This window comes from Pleurodeles waltl, chromosome 3_1, assembly GCF_031143425.1.
Source record: "Pleurodeles waltl isolate 20211129_DDA chromosome 3_1, aPleWal1.hap1.20221129, whole genome shotgun sequence".
Taxonomy (NCBI): Eukaryota; Metazoa; Chordata; class Amphibia; order Caudata; family Salamandridae; genus Pleurodeles; species Pleurodeles waltl.
The window spans coordinates 3799384-3813597 of NC_090440.1; the positions used below are offsets into that span (position 1 = coordinate 3799384).

At 47.8% G+C, this 14214-nt stretch overlaps 1 protein-coding gene across 1 annotated transcript in view; it reads left to right on the forward strand.

The window, feature by feature from the left end:
* NUP160 (nucleoporin 160) overlaps positions 1-14214 on the forward strand; it is a 325024-nt gene that overhangs the window by 81661 nt on the left and 229149 nt on the right. The gene's annotated exons all lie outside the window — the stretch shown is intronic.

Genomic DNA, 14214 nt, shown 5'->3' on the forward strand with positions numbered 1-14214 from the left:
CGAGCGTAAAATTGCTGTAATGCCTTTAATGGAGACCTGGCACTCACACTTTTAATCCTGACTATTAGAATATCTCTCTGCATGTGCTGGCAACATTTTCCCCCCACATGGAATTGAGATAAACAAATTCAAAACATAATTCAAATCACTGCCTGTAGGTAGATGGCTCTCTATATGGGCACTAAAAGGAAGTACACCGTGTGGAGAGTCTAAGGGATCCCCAATTGATATTCCAGAGCCAAAATAAATAGGACTAATGCTCTAGTTGTGGGCGAATAACTAGGCTTATCAGAGGGTTGTGCTAAGCATTTGTTGTACTCAGAGGTAGTAAATGAGGCATTCAAAAAAAATAAATCGGAGACCAATTTAGAAAATTAACATGACTTTTTATATATACTTTAAACCCAATAACTTCCTTATAAGTTAAGTACATTTTTAACCATAAATTTTGATTTCCAAAAATCGACACAGTGCAGTTTGAGTTCAATGTTAGCCTGTAAAAGGAAAACACATTCAGCAAACAAGCACTTTATGGTGACTCACAAGACCAATCTTGTAGACTTAAGATGAGTTGTGGGCAAGGGTCAGGATCACACCAACATGCGGCCGGGTTCAGAAGTGTAGTACGGAGTCAGGTGCCCAGTGTATTTCAGTGGGAGCCCTCAGTGAATTTAGGCTGCAGGCTCCGGCTTAGGGGGCCAGTCGGGGGCACCCAACAGGCAAGTTGCAAAAGTGGGGTGCTCTTGAACGTAGGTGTTTAGTAGGACTCCCTTCGTAGTAACAAGACTGTTGGTTTTTGACCTCAGCACCACTGAGCGCAGGGTTCTGAGTCTGATACCACACTGTGTGAGCTGTCGGCCTAACCCTTCCTGTTAGCTAGCAGCACCTCACAAGTACTAGAGGTGAAAGTGATTTGTGGCAGCCCATTGCCTGACACCCAGAGTGCTCAGAGAAGTTGTGGTAGAGCAGATCTTACCCCTTTCTCTGTTACATATGTCTCATACATGCAAAGATAAACAGAAGCAGGGTTTGGTTCTATACATTTATTGATCCTACTGCGTTCTACATAAAAAGGCATGAATTGAGATTATAAGGATAGTGAAACACAATAATATTCCAGTGACTATGAGAGTGAAACAAAGGAAAAGTCCCACCATACTGTCACAATAGTGCACCTCTAATCCCTGCCTACACTACTAAGTTTCTACCGGAGAGCAAGTAGCAGTGGTAGCCCTAATCCGCCCATCCAGTCCCATAAAGGAAGCCCAATTCGGAAACCCATGTTCAGAGGTCTGTTAGTCTGCTGGGAGTCCTCTCACGTAGACAAAGAGGAAACGCATAGTTTTAGTGGAAACTACATAGTCATGTAGAATGAGATGGCTGGCATGTCACCTCTAAGATGGTATTGGCAGTGTGATGTTTTATAATAACATATCTGTTATTCTAAGAACTGCCCTTATGTGACCAGACATTTTGCTTTATAGGGTAGACATGTACTTTTTGGACCCGCAATACCCGATAAACATAGTGTACAGCCTTGAGTTGAGCACAAGATGAAAATGTTGTGCAAAGAAATGAATAATAAAAGTCTGCGTGAAAGGGCAGCTGATAAAAAAAGAATAAAGCATCTCCACTAAAATGAAGCTTTGCTAAAGTAATAAAATAAATCAAATGTAACTAGGTGAGAGGGCCAGGGCTAAATGTGCCTGTGGAAATGCTAAAAAAAAAATCACAACAGGAGCACCTTTGGTCCTCTTTTTCAAGGCCCAGGGGCGACAGATGCAGGGGTGTCCTTTGGCGTCTGGCTTCCTTGTCCAGGAGCACTCGCAGTTGGGGGGATGTGTCGAGTCTGTGTTCTGAGGCTGCAGGAGTCGTCATGGACTCCAGGAGGGGTGAAACCATAGGGGACTCGATCAGGAGAGCTGAGGGACTTGACACTGGGGGACACTTCAACTCTGGCTGGGGGCAACTGGTGCAGTGGTTGCTTTAGGTGTCGGGTTTTTCTCACCTCTGAGGCTGTGGAAGGGGGGTGCCTGCATGCAGAAGCAGCAGTTGACTTCAGGTAGTCCACGAGGGGTGAAACCTCGATGGACTTGGACAGCTACCTTGCTGGCACCAGAGGTCCACTCACTCGGGTTGGTGACAGCGGGTGCAGTAGTGACTTCAGGTGTTGGGTCTTTGCGGCTCCGGAACCTGTACAGTCCTTTCCTTAGAGTTGGTTGGAGAGCAGGTCCGCTGCTCACGGGAAACTTGAGTCTTTTTAGAAGGGAGGCAGACCTCCTGGGTTTCTGGAGGCTCAGCTGCAGGACGAGGCGTCTTCTGGTGCAGAGTCTGTCGGAGTGCAGACAAGCCCGGCGGGCTTGGTACCAGGTCAGCTGCTGCTTTTCCTTTTCCTCAGGTGCGTCTGTCATTTTCCTCTTAGGTCATCACAAACTGAGTTCTGGGGTTCAGGAGTGCCACCTAAATACTCAATTTAGGGGCGTTACAGGGAGTGCCAGGTAGCAGCCAATAGGCTGCCCACCTTTAGGGGGACTACACCCATTCTATGACCACTTTTGCTGGGAAGGGGTCATAACCCTAACCCCAGTGGCCTAATTTCCTCCAAACCGAGATGGAGGAATTTAAAAAGTGGTGTCCACTTCAACTCGTCTACCTTAAGTGAGGAACTGACATGAAGTGAGCACAACTCTTAATCTGCCTAATTTTCCTGCCTGTCTTGCTGTCAAAAGTGGGGTCAGGACAGGGGAGTTGGTCATTTCTGCCATTTGGAGAGACCTTGGTCACGTTTCAAAAATGGCTTTGCCTTTGAAGCTTCCCACCCTGGAATCTCTATCCTGCCAGGGGGAAGTGTCTCCTCGCCCACCCAGTGCAGGCTTTTGTCTCTGGACCTCAAGAGCACTGGCTCTCACCTTAGGGGTTCAGAAACACATCTGTGGTGGCTGAACTGGTCAGAACCAGTCAGCTAAAACACTAATAGCTGGTAGGTTTTCAGGGGCACTTCTAAGGTGCCCTCTGGGTGCATGTATTCGTAAATCCAACGCTGTGTGGGTTCACCAATGCGAGATGTTTAATACCAAACATCCCTATCTTCAGTGAAGCCATCTTGTAGCTGAGGATTGCATATTGACCAGTGTCCAGCACATGGATTTAAAATGGCTTCCTTGATCCCTTACTATGTCTGAGAATCGACGAAGACATAGCAGGGGCATATCTACTTGTGCAAATATATGTACTCACATGTAATATAACACCCCTGATTTAGAGCTGTAAGGTCTGCTGGAGGGGCGGCTTCCATATGTTGCATGCAGTGCTAGGGAGTATGGCACACAGGCTGCACCAGGACACGCAGCCTGCGATAGCAGCCATCTCATGTGCTTGGTTAGGAGTCCCTTAGGGTGGAACAATTCGTGCTGCAGCCCTTAGGGACCCTCTTTAGCGCTCCAGGCCCTAGGTACTAGGGGTACCGTACGAAGTTGGCTCTATATATACTATACCACACTGAGGTACAGTGTGCACAGAGTCCAGGGGTTCCCTAGAGGCGTAACAGAGGCTCAAGTAGATAATACTAATGCTCTCTTTTGTGGTTGTGTGCTAGAGGGGTGACTCACCTATGCCACAGGCAGTGATTTGTGGGCATGGCACCTAGAGGGCGCTGCTGTGCTGACTTTGCTTACCCCCCCCCAGCACACACAAGCTGCAATGGCAGTGTGCATGTGTTTGGTTAGGAGTCCCTTCAAGTGGTACAATACATGCTGCAGCTCTTAGGGCCCCCACCCCCTGGTACAGGGCCCTTGGTATCAATGGTACCTTTTACAAGGCACTTAGTTGTGTGCAAGTGATTTGCCAATTGTGGAAACTGTTTAGGAAGAGATCACTGGTGATGGGCCTAGTTAGCAGGATCCCAGCACTCGACTCAGTCGAGTCGGCATCGATATCCGGCAAAAGGGGGGGGAGGGGGTGAGATGTAAACCACGCAAAAGGGGTACTTTCCTACAGGTGCCATGTGCTAAAGGTTTTGTTCATCAGGAAGAATTAATGTGCAGTTTTGGGGAAAGAAATCTGGCACTGGAGACCTGGTTAGCAGGAACCCAGTGCACTTTCTGTCGAAATTGCATCACATACTAATTAGAAAGTGGGGGGTAACCATGTCAAAACAGGGCACTTTCTTACACTGCCCATTTTTAGGTGTCGGCTAGACTCAGACTATTGTACTCTTACAGTGGGCTTCGAGCCTGTCCGTCGCTTACCATTTTTTGGCTTGTGTGGTACTCATCTTTACAGCCTCGTAATTGGTCACTGCAGACGAAGCAGCATTTCGTTCCTGTCTGTCTAACAGGGACCAAGCACTGATTGAGGCAGCTTAATCAGTGCCCGTTCGCTTCTCCCGCTGTGATTGAGGTACTTCTTTTTAACTTTCAGGGGCTTGGAAGCAGATGGCATGTGAATGGCAAAATCATGGCAAAATCATGCCCAATAGGACAAATAAAATTGCAAAGTTTTAAATTGTATTTTTTTTAATTTTATTTTTATGTTACCAAGTCTTCTTTTCTCACTTTGCACTCATACTTCGTTTTATTTTTGCTTGTGGGCGCTGTTCCCAAAGGTTGACCATTATCTTATTTCAAAGATTTAAAGTGACATTGATTCTCTCTTATGGGCAACTTCTGAAAATATGCTTTAACACAATCATGCGGAACACCCCACCCCACCCACACCAATCAACCTGACTCCAGTCCTCCCAACATATCCAAACCTACCTTAAGCTGTACATCATTGGCTGTCCCTCACATTGATTGGGATTTGTTTTGCAGACATGGATGTAGTAGAAGATGTGATCTACATAGTCCAGTGTCTTCGGCTTACTGGAGAATCAATTTCCATGGAATGGCATACCTGATAGGAACCAGCTGCTGCCACCTCCTGTCGTTTGCCCATTCCAGTCCGAAACAGTCTCCCCTGCTCCAGTCCGAAACAGTCTCCCCTGCTCCAGTCCGAAACAGTCTCCCCTGCTCCAGTCCGAAACAGTCTCCCCTGCTCCAGTCCGAAACAGTCTCCCCCACTCATTTACCCCACCCCTACCCATCCAGCTCAATCCACATGTGTAAAGAAATGGCTCCCTGTTGCAGTTACCCCCCACTTTTTGCCTGATACTGATACTGACGTGACTGAGAAGTGTGCTGGGACCCTGCTAACCAGGCCCCAGCACCAGTGTTCTTTCACCTAAAATGTACCATTGTCTCCACAATTGGCACCCAGGTAAGTCCCTTGTAGCTGGTACCCCTGGTACCAAGGGCCCTGATGCCAGGGAAGGTCTCTAAGGGCTGCAGCATGTCTTATGCCACCCTAGGGACCCCTCACTCAGCACAGACACACTGCTTGGCACCTTGTGTGTGCTGGTGAGAACAAAACGAGTAAGTCGACATGGCACTCCCCTCAGGGTGCCATGCCAACCTTACACTGCCTGTGGCATAGGTAAGTCACCCCTCTAGCAGGCCTTACAGCCCTAAGGCAGGGTGCACTATACCACAGGTGAGGGCATAGGCGCATGAGCACTATGCCCCTACAGTGTCTAGGCAAAACCTTGGACATTGTAAGTGCAGGGTAGCCATAAGAGTATATGGTCTGGGAGTCTGTCAAAAACGAACTCCACAGCTCCATAATGGCTACACTGAATACTGGGAAGTTTGGTATCAAACTTCTCAGCACAATAAATGCACACTGATGCCAGTGTACATTTTATTGTAACATACACCCCAGAGGGCACCTTAGAGGTGCCCCATGAAACCTTAACCGACTACCCGTGTAGGCTGTGTGGTTTTAGCAGCCTGCCACACACCAGACATGTTGCTGGCCCCATGGGGAGAGTGCCTTTGTCACTCTGAAGCCAGTAACAAAGCCTGCTCTGGTTGGAGATGCTCATCACCTCCCCCTACAGGAACTGTAACACCTGGCGGTGAGCCTCAAAGGCTCGCCTCCTTTGTTACAGCACTCCAGCTAGTGGAGTTGCCTGCCCCCTCCGGCCACGGCCCCACTTTTGGCGGCTAGGCCGGAGGAGATAATGAGAAAAACAAGGAGTCGTCACTGGCCAGTCAGGACAGCCCCTAAGGTACCCTGAGCTGAGGTGACTCTGACTTTTAGAAATCCTCCATCTTGCAGATGGGGGATTCCCCCAATAGGGATAGGAAGGTGTCCCCCTCCCCTCAAGGAGGAGGCACAAAGAGGGTGTACCCACCCTCAAGGACAGTAGCCATTGGCTACTGCCTTCCCAGATCTAAAGACACCCCTAAATTCAGTATTTAGGGGCTCCCCAGAACCTAGGAAACTAGATTCCTGCAACCTAAGACTGCTGAACTGAAACCCTGCAGAGAAGACGGAGACCCCAACTACTTTGGCCCCAGCTCTACCGGCCTGTCTCCCCAGTTCTAAAGACACTGCACCAGCGACACGTTCCACAGGGACCAGCGACCTCTGAAGCCTCAGAGGACTGCCCTGCTCGACTTGTGGAGAACAAACACCACAGGGAGGACTCCCCGGCGACTACGAGACCGTGAGTAGCCAGAGTTACCCCCCTGAGCCCCCACAGCGACGCCTGCAGAGGGAATCCCGAGGCTCCCCCTGACCGCGACTGCCTGCTTCAAAGAACCCGACGCCTGGTAAAGACACTGCACCCGCAGCCCCCAGTACCTGAAGGATCTGACCTCCAGTGCAGAAGTGACCCCCCAGGTGGTCCTCTCCCTTGCCCAGGTGGTGGCTTCCCCGAGGAACCCCCCCCTTGCCTGCCTGCTTCGCTGAAGAGACCCCTGGGTCTCACATTGAACTCCATTGCAAACCCGACGCCTGTTTGCACTCTGCACCTGGCCGCCCCCGTGCCGCTGAGGGTGTACTTTTTGTGCTGACTTGTTCACCACTTTGACCTCTGCACCTGACCGGCCCTGAGCTGCTGGTGTGGTAACTTTGGGGTTGTTCTGTACCAACAGTGGGTTACCTTGGACCCAACTTTGAACCCTGTAGGTGGTTTACTTACCTGCAAAACTAACAAACACTTACCTCCCCCAGGAGCTGTTTAAAACTGCACTGTCTAGTTTTAAAATAGCTTATTGCCATTTTTGTGAAAACTGTACATGCTATTTTGCTGATTCAAAGTTCCTGAGTTACCTAGGTGAAATACCTTTCTTTTGAAGTATTACTTGTAAATCTTGAACCTGTGGTTCTTAAACTAAGAAAATATATGTTCGATGGCATCTGTCGCTGTAGATACGCATGTTCTGCAATAGCTCGCCATCTGGTGTTGGGCCGGAGTGTTACAAGTTGTTTTTCTTCGAAGAAGTCTTTCGAGTCACGGGACCGAGTGACTCCTCCTTTTGTCTCCATTGCGCATGGGCGTCGACTCCATCTTCGATTGTTTTTTTTTCCGCCATCGGGTTCGGACGTGTTCCTGTCGCTCCGAGTTTCGGAACGGAAAAAATAGTTAATTTCGGAAGATTTTCGTCGGTATTGTTGCGTTCGGGATCGGCGTACTTAGATTCCACACCGCATCGAAGATCGAAGAGCTCCGGTGCCCTTCGGGGTAGTTTTTCGATCCTCCGTCGGGGCCTGGTCGGCCCGACCGCGTGCTGAAGAACGCCGATGGAACGGACCCCGTTCCGTTTCTGCCCCAAATGCCACAATAAATACCCCTACACAGACCAACACTTGGTCTGCAACCTGTGCCTGTCACCTGAGAACAGCGAAGACACCTGCGAGGCCTGTCGTGCGTTCCGGTCCCGAAAAACACTCCGAGACCGTCGAGCCAGAAGACTTCAAATGGTGTCCGCACCGACAGCCCAACGGGAGTTCGAGGAACAGGAAGAAGAAGGTACCTTCTTGATCCAAGACTCAGACTCCGAAGGATTCGACGATACACAAACCGTGAGTAAGACGTCGAAAACCACACAAAGAAACATTTACAAGGCCCAGGGGACGCCACTGCCACCAGGCCATGGCTCGACCCATAAATTCGGTGACCGACCGTCGGCACCGAAAAAGGCCCAAACAGTGCCGAGATCGTCCGACTCCGGTCGAGACACCGGCACGCAGCCTTCTCGGGACCGAGAAAGTGCTGGAGACAAGCCTCGACACCGAGATGCCGGTGTGGACACGGCTCGACGCCGAGACAGCGGCACCGAAACAGATCGACGCCGAGAGGTTTCGGCCCCGAAAAGGAAAAAAGTCACCTCGGAGCCGAAAAAACACGCAGACAAAGTTTCGATGCCGAAACAAACTGCAAGCGACCCAGCTTCAGGCTCTTATACAGAAGAGCACTCGCTAACCTCCCAAATGCAAATGCAAAAGCATAGGTTTGAGGAAGAGCTACAAGCAACTGATGTGGACCATACGCAAAAGCGTATCTTCATTCAGCAGGGGACAGGAAAAATAAGCACCCTTCCCCCCATTAGGAGAAAGAGAAGGTTGGAGTTCCAGACGGAACAAGCACCACAACCAAAAGTGGTGAAAAGAGTTACACCACCACCCTCTCCTCCGCCCGTGATTAACGTTTCACCAGCACAAACTCCATCACACTCCCCAGCTCACACCACCATGAGCCAGGGTGACCAAGATCAGGACGCATGGGACCTATACGACGCCCCATTGTCAGATAACAGCCCGGAGGCATACCCTACAAAGCCATCTCCACCAGAAGACAGCACCGCGTACTCTCAGGTGGTGGCTAGAGCAGCACAATTTCACAACGTTAGCCTCCACTCAGAACAGGTCGAGGATGATTTCTTGTTCAACACACTCTCCTCCACCCACAGCTCCTACCAAAGCCTGCCTATGCTCCCTGGTATGCTCCGGCACGCAAAAGACATATTTAAGGAGCCGGTCAAAAGTAGGGCAATCATACCAAGGGTGGAAAAAAAGTATAAGCCGCCTCCTACGGACCCGGTTTTCATCACTACACAGCTGCCACCAGACTCTGTTGTTGTAGGAGCAGCTAGGAAAAGGGCCAACTCTCACACATCTGGAGATGCACCACCCCCAGATAAAGAAAGCCGCAAGTTCGATGCAGCTGGTAAGAGTCGCAGCTCAAGCTGCAAACCAGTGGCGCATCGCGAACTCCCAGGCACTACTTGCGCGCTATGACAGAGCCCACTGGGACGAGATGCAACATCTCATTGAACATCTGCCCAAGGACTTCCAAAATAGGGCAAAACAAGTGGTTGAGGAGGGACAGACCATCTCCAACAACCAGATACGTTCCTTCATGGACGCTGCAGATACAGCTGCACGGACAATTAATACATCTGTAACTATCAGAAGGCATGCATGGCTCCGAACGTCTGGATTTAAACCAGAGATTCAACAAGCAGTTCTCAATATGCCTTTTAATGAAAAAGAACTGTTCGGTCCAGAAGTGGACACAGCGATTGAGAAACTCAAAAAAGATACGGACACTGCCAAAGCCATGGGCGCACTCTACTCCCCGCAGAGCAGAGGGAATTACAGCACATTCCGTAAAACGCCCTTTCGAGGGGGGTTTCGGGGTCAAAGCACACAAGCCAGCACCTCACAAGCAACACCGTCCACTTACCAGGGACAGTATAGAGGAGGTTTTCGGGGACAATATAGAGGAGGGCAATTCCCTAGAAATAGAGGGAGATTTCAAAGCCCCAAAACCCCTACTACTAAACAATGACTCACATGTCACTCACCCCCTCCACACAACACCAGTGGGGGGAAGAATAGGTCATTATTACAAAGCATGGGAGGAAATCACTACAGACACTTGGGTTCTAGCAATTATCCAACATGGTTATTGCATAGAATTTCTACAATTCCCTCCCAACATACCACCAAAAGCACAAAATTTAACAACACACCATTCCAATCTCCTGGAGATAGAAGTGCAGGCACTATTGCAAAAGAATGCAATCGAATTAGTGCCAAACACACAAATAAACACAGGAGTTTACTCGCTGTACTTTCTGATACCAAAGAAGGACAAAACGCTGAGACCAATCCTAGACCTCAGAGTAGTGAACACTTTCATCAAATCAGACCACTTCCACATGGTCACACTACAAGAAGTATTGCCATTGCTAAAACTGCACGACTACATGGCAACTTTAGACCTCAAGGATGCTTATTTCCATATACCAATACACCCATCGCACAGGAAATACCTAAGGTTTGTATTCAAAGGAATACATTACCAATTCAAGGTACTGCCTTTCGGATTAACAACCGCACCAAGAGTCTTTACCAAATGTCTAGCAGTAGTCGCAGCACACATAAGAAGGCAGCAAATACATGTGTTCCCATATCTAGACGACTGGCTAATCAAGGCCCATTCGTTAATAGAGTGCTCAAATCACACAAATCATATCATACAAACCCTCTTCAAACTAGGGTTCACCGTCAACTTCACAAAATCCAAAATTCTGCCACGCAAGGTACAACAATACCTGGGAGCCATAATAGACACATCAAAGGGAGTAGCCACTCCAAGTCCACAAAGAATTCAAAATTTCAACACCATCATACAACGCATGTATCCAACACAAAAGATACAGGCAAAGATGGTATTACAACTCCTAGGCATGATGTCATCATGCATAGCCATTGTCCCAAACGCAAGACTGCACATGAGGCCCTTACAACAATGCCTAGCATCACAGTGGTCTCAAGCACAGGGTCACCTTCTAGATCTGGTGTTAATAGACCGCCAAACTTACCTCTCGCTTCTGTGGTGGAACAACATAAATTTAAACAAGGGGCGGCCTTTCCAAGACCCAGTGCCACAATACGTAATAACAACAGATGCTTCCATGACAGGGTGGGGAGCACACCTCGATCAACACAGCATACAAGGACAATGGAACGTACATCAAACAAAACTGCATATCAATCACCTAGAACTTCTAGCAGTTTTTCAAGCACTAAAAGCTTTCCAACCAATAATAGTTCACAAATACATTCTCGTCAAAACAGACAACATGACAACAATGTATTATCTAAACAAGCAGGGAGGGACGCACTCCACGCAGTTAAGCCTGATAGCACAAAAAATTTGGCATTGGGCAATTCACAACCAAATTCGCCTAATTGCACAGTTTATACCAGGGATACAAAATCAACTCGCAGACAATCTCTCTCTCGAGATCACCAACAGGTCCACGAATGGGAAATTCACCCCCAAATTCTGAACACTTATTTCAAACTCTGGGGAACACCTCAGATAGACTTGTTTGCGACAAGGGAAAACGCAAAATGCCAAAACTTCGCATCCAGATACCCACACAAACAATCCCAAGGCAATGCCCTATGGATGAACTGGTCAGGGATATTTGCTTACGCTTTTCCTCCTCTCCCTCTCCTTCCTTACCTGGTAAACAAACTCAGTCAAAGCAAACTCAAACTCATATTGATAGCACCAACTTGGGCAAGGCAACCCTGGTACACAACGCTGCTAGACCTATCAGTGGTACCATGCATCAAATTGCCCAACAGGCCAGATCTGTTGACACAGCACAACCAAAAGATCAGACACCCAGATCCAGCATCGCTGAATCTAGCAATCTGGCTCCTGAAATCCTAGAATTCGGGCACTTACAACTTACCCAAGAATGTATGGAAGTCATAAAACAAGCAAGAAGGCCATCCACCAGGCACTGCTATGCAAGTAAATGGAAGAGGTTTGTTTGCTACTGCCATATTAATCAAATACAACCATTACACACAACTCCAGAACATGTAGTGGGTTACTTGCTTCACTTACAAAAATCTAACCTAGCTTTCTCTTCCATTAAGATTCACCTTGCAGCAATATCTGCATACCTGCAGACTACCTATTCAACTTCCCTATATAAAATACCAGTCATTAAAGCATTCATGGAGGGCCTTAGGAGAATTATACCACCAAGAACACTACCTGTTCCTTCATGGAACCTAAATGTTGTCCTAACTAGACTTATGGGTCCACCTTTTGAACCCATGCACTCCTGCGACATACAGTTCCTAACCTGGAAGGTGGCATTTCTCATCGCCATTACTTCCCTGAGAAGAGTAAGCGAGATTCAGGCGTTTACTATACAGGAACCTTTTATACAACTACACAAAAATAAAGTCGTCCTAAGGACCAATCCTAAATTTTTGCCAAAGGTTATTTCACCGTTCCATCTAAATCAAACAGTGGAACTTCCAGTGTTCTTTCCACAGCCAGATACCGTAGCTGAAAGGGCACTACATACATTAGATGTCAAAAGAGCATTGATGTATTACATTGACAGAACAAAGAACATCAGAAAGACTAAACAACTCTTTATTGCATTTCAAAAACCTCATGCAGGAAACCCAATTTCAAAACAAGGTATAGCCAGATGGATAGTTAAATGCATCCAAATCTGCTACCTTAAAGCTAAACGACAGCTGCCCATTACACCAAGGGCACACTCAACCAGAAAGAAAGGTGCTACCATGGCCTTTCTAGGAAACATCCCAATGCAAGAAATATGTAAGGCAGCCACATGGTCTACGCCTCACACATTCACCAAGCACTACTGTGTAGACGGGTTATCCGCACAACAAGCCACAGTAGGTCAAGCCGTATTAAGGACATTATTTCAGACTACTTCCACTCCTACAGGCTGATCCACCGCTTTTGGGGAAATAACTGCTTACTAGTCTATGCAGAACATGCGTATCTACAGCGACAGATGCCATCGAACTGAAAATGTCACTTACCCAGTGTACATCTGTTCGTGGCATCAGTCGCAGTAGATTCGCATGTGCCCACCCGCCTCCCCGGAAGCCTGTAGCAGTTTGGAAGTTACCTTCAGTTATTTATATATGTATCATCTCAACCTTAAATAGGTGCATACTTAGTCACTCCATTGCATGGGCACTATTACTACAATTCAACTCCTACCTCACCCTCTGCGGGGAAAAACAATCGAAGATGGAGTCGACGCCCATGCGCAATGGAGACAAAAGGAGGAGTCACTCGGTCCCGTGACTCGAAAGACTTCTTCGAAGAAAAACAACTTGTAACACTCCGGCCCAACACCAGATGGCGAGCTATTGCAGAACATGCGAATCTACTGCGACTGATGCCACGAACAGATGTACACTGGGTAAGTGACATTTTCATTTTCTATACAAAAACCTATTGGCCTGGAATTGTCTGAGTCTGTGTTCCTCATTTATTGCCTGTGTGTGTACAATAAATGCTTAACACTACTCCTTGGATAAGGCTACTGCTCGACCACACTACCACAAAATAGAGCATTAGTATTATCTCTTTTTGCCACTATCTTACCTCTAAGGGGATCCCTTGGACTCTGTGCATGCTATTCCTTACTTTGAAATAGTGCATACAGAGCCAACTTCCTACAATGGCGGATCGCAAACTCACAAGCCCTACTTGCTCGCTACAACAGGGCACACTGGGACGAGATGCAACACATTATACAACACTTGCCCAAAGAACAACAGAAACATGCCCAGCAGGTTGTGGGAGAAGGACAAGCAATATCCAACAACCAAATAAGGTCCGCATTAGACACTGCAGCACAAACGGTCAACACTGTGGTAACCATTCGCAGACATGCATGGTTACGAAGCTCTGGATTCAAGCCAGAAATCGAACAAGCAGTGTTGAACATGCCTTTTAACCAGGAACAATTGTTTGGGCCGGAAGTGGAGACAGCAATTGAAAAATTAAAGGACACTGACATGGCCAAAACCATGGGCGCGCTCTACTTCCCACAGGCAGAGGCACATTTAGAAAGCCACAATTTAGATGGGGGTTTCGAATGCAAACACCAGAGCATTCCACCTCGCAAACCAGACCCACCTATCAGGGACATTACCAGAGGGGAGGGTTTCGTGGCACATATAGAGGACAATTCCCAAAAGCAAGGGCAAAGTTCTAGACACCTAAGACAAGCCAAACCAAACAGTGACTTCAATGTTGTCACAAAACCCCAACACTTAACACCAGTAGGGGGGAGACTTACAGCATACTACCAAAACTGGACACATTACTACGGACGCATGGGTCCTAGCCATTATCCAACATGGTTATTGCATAGAATTCACAAATGTCCCACCAGATGTACCCCAAGGGCACACAATATGTCCAAACAACACTTAGACCTATTACAACTAGAGGTCCAAGCATTATTACAAAAACAAGAAATAGAGTTAGTACCCAACCATCAGAAAGGAACAGGC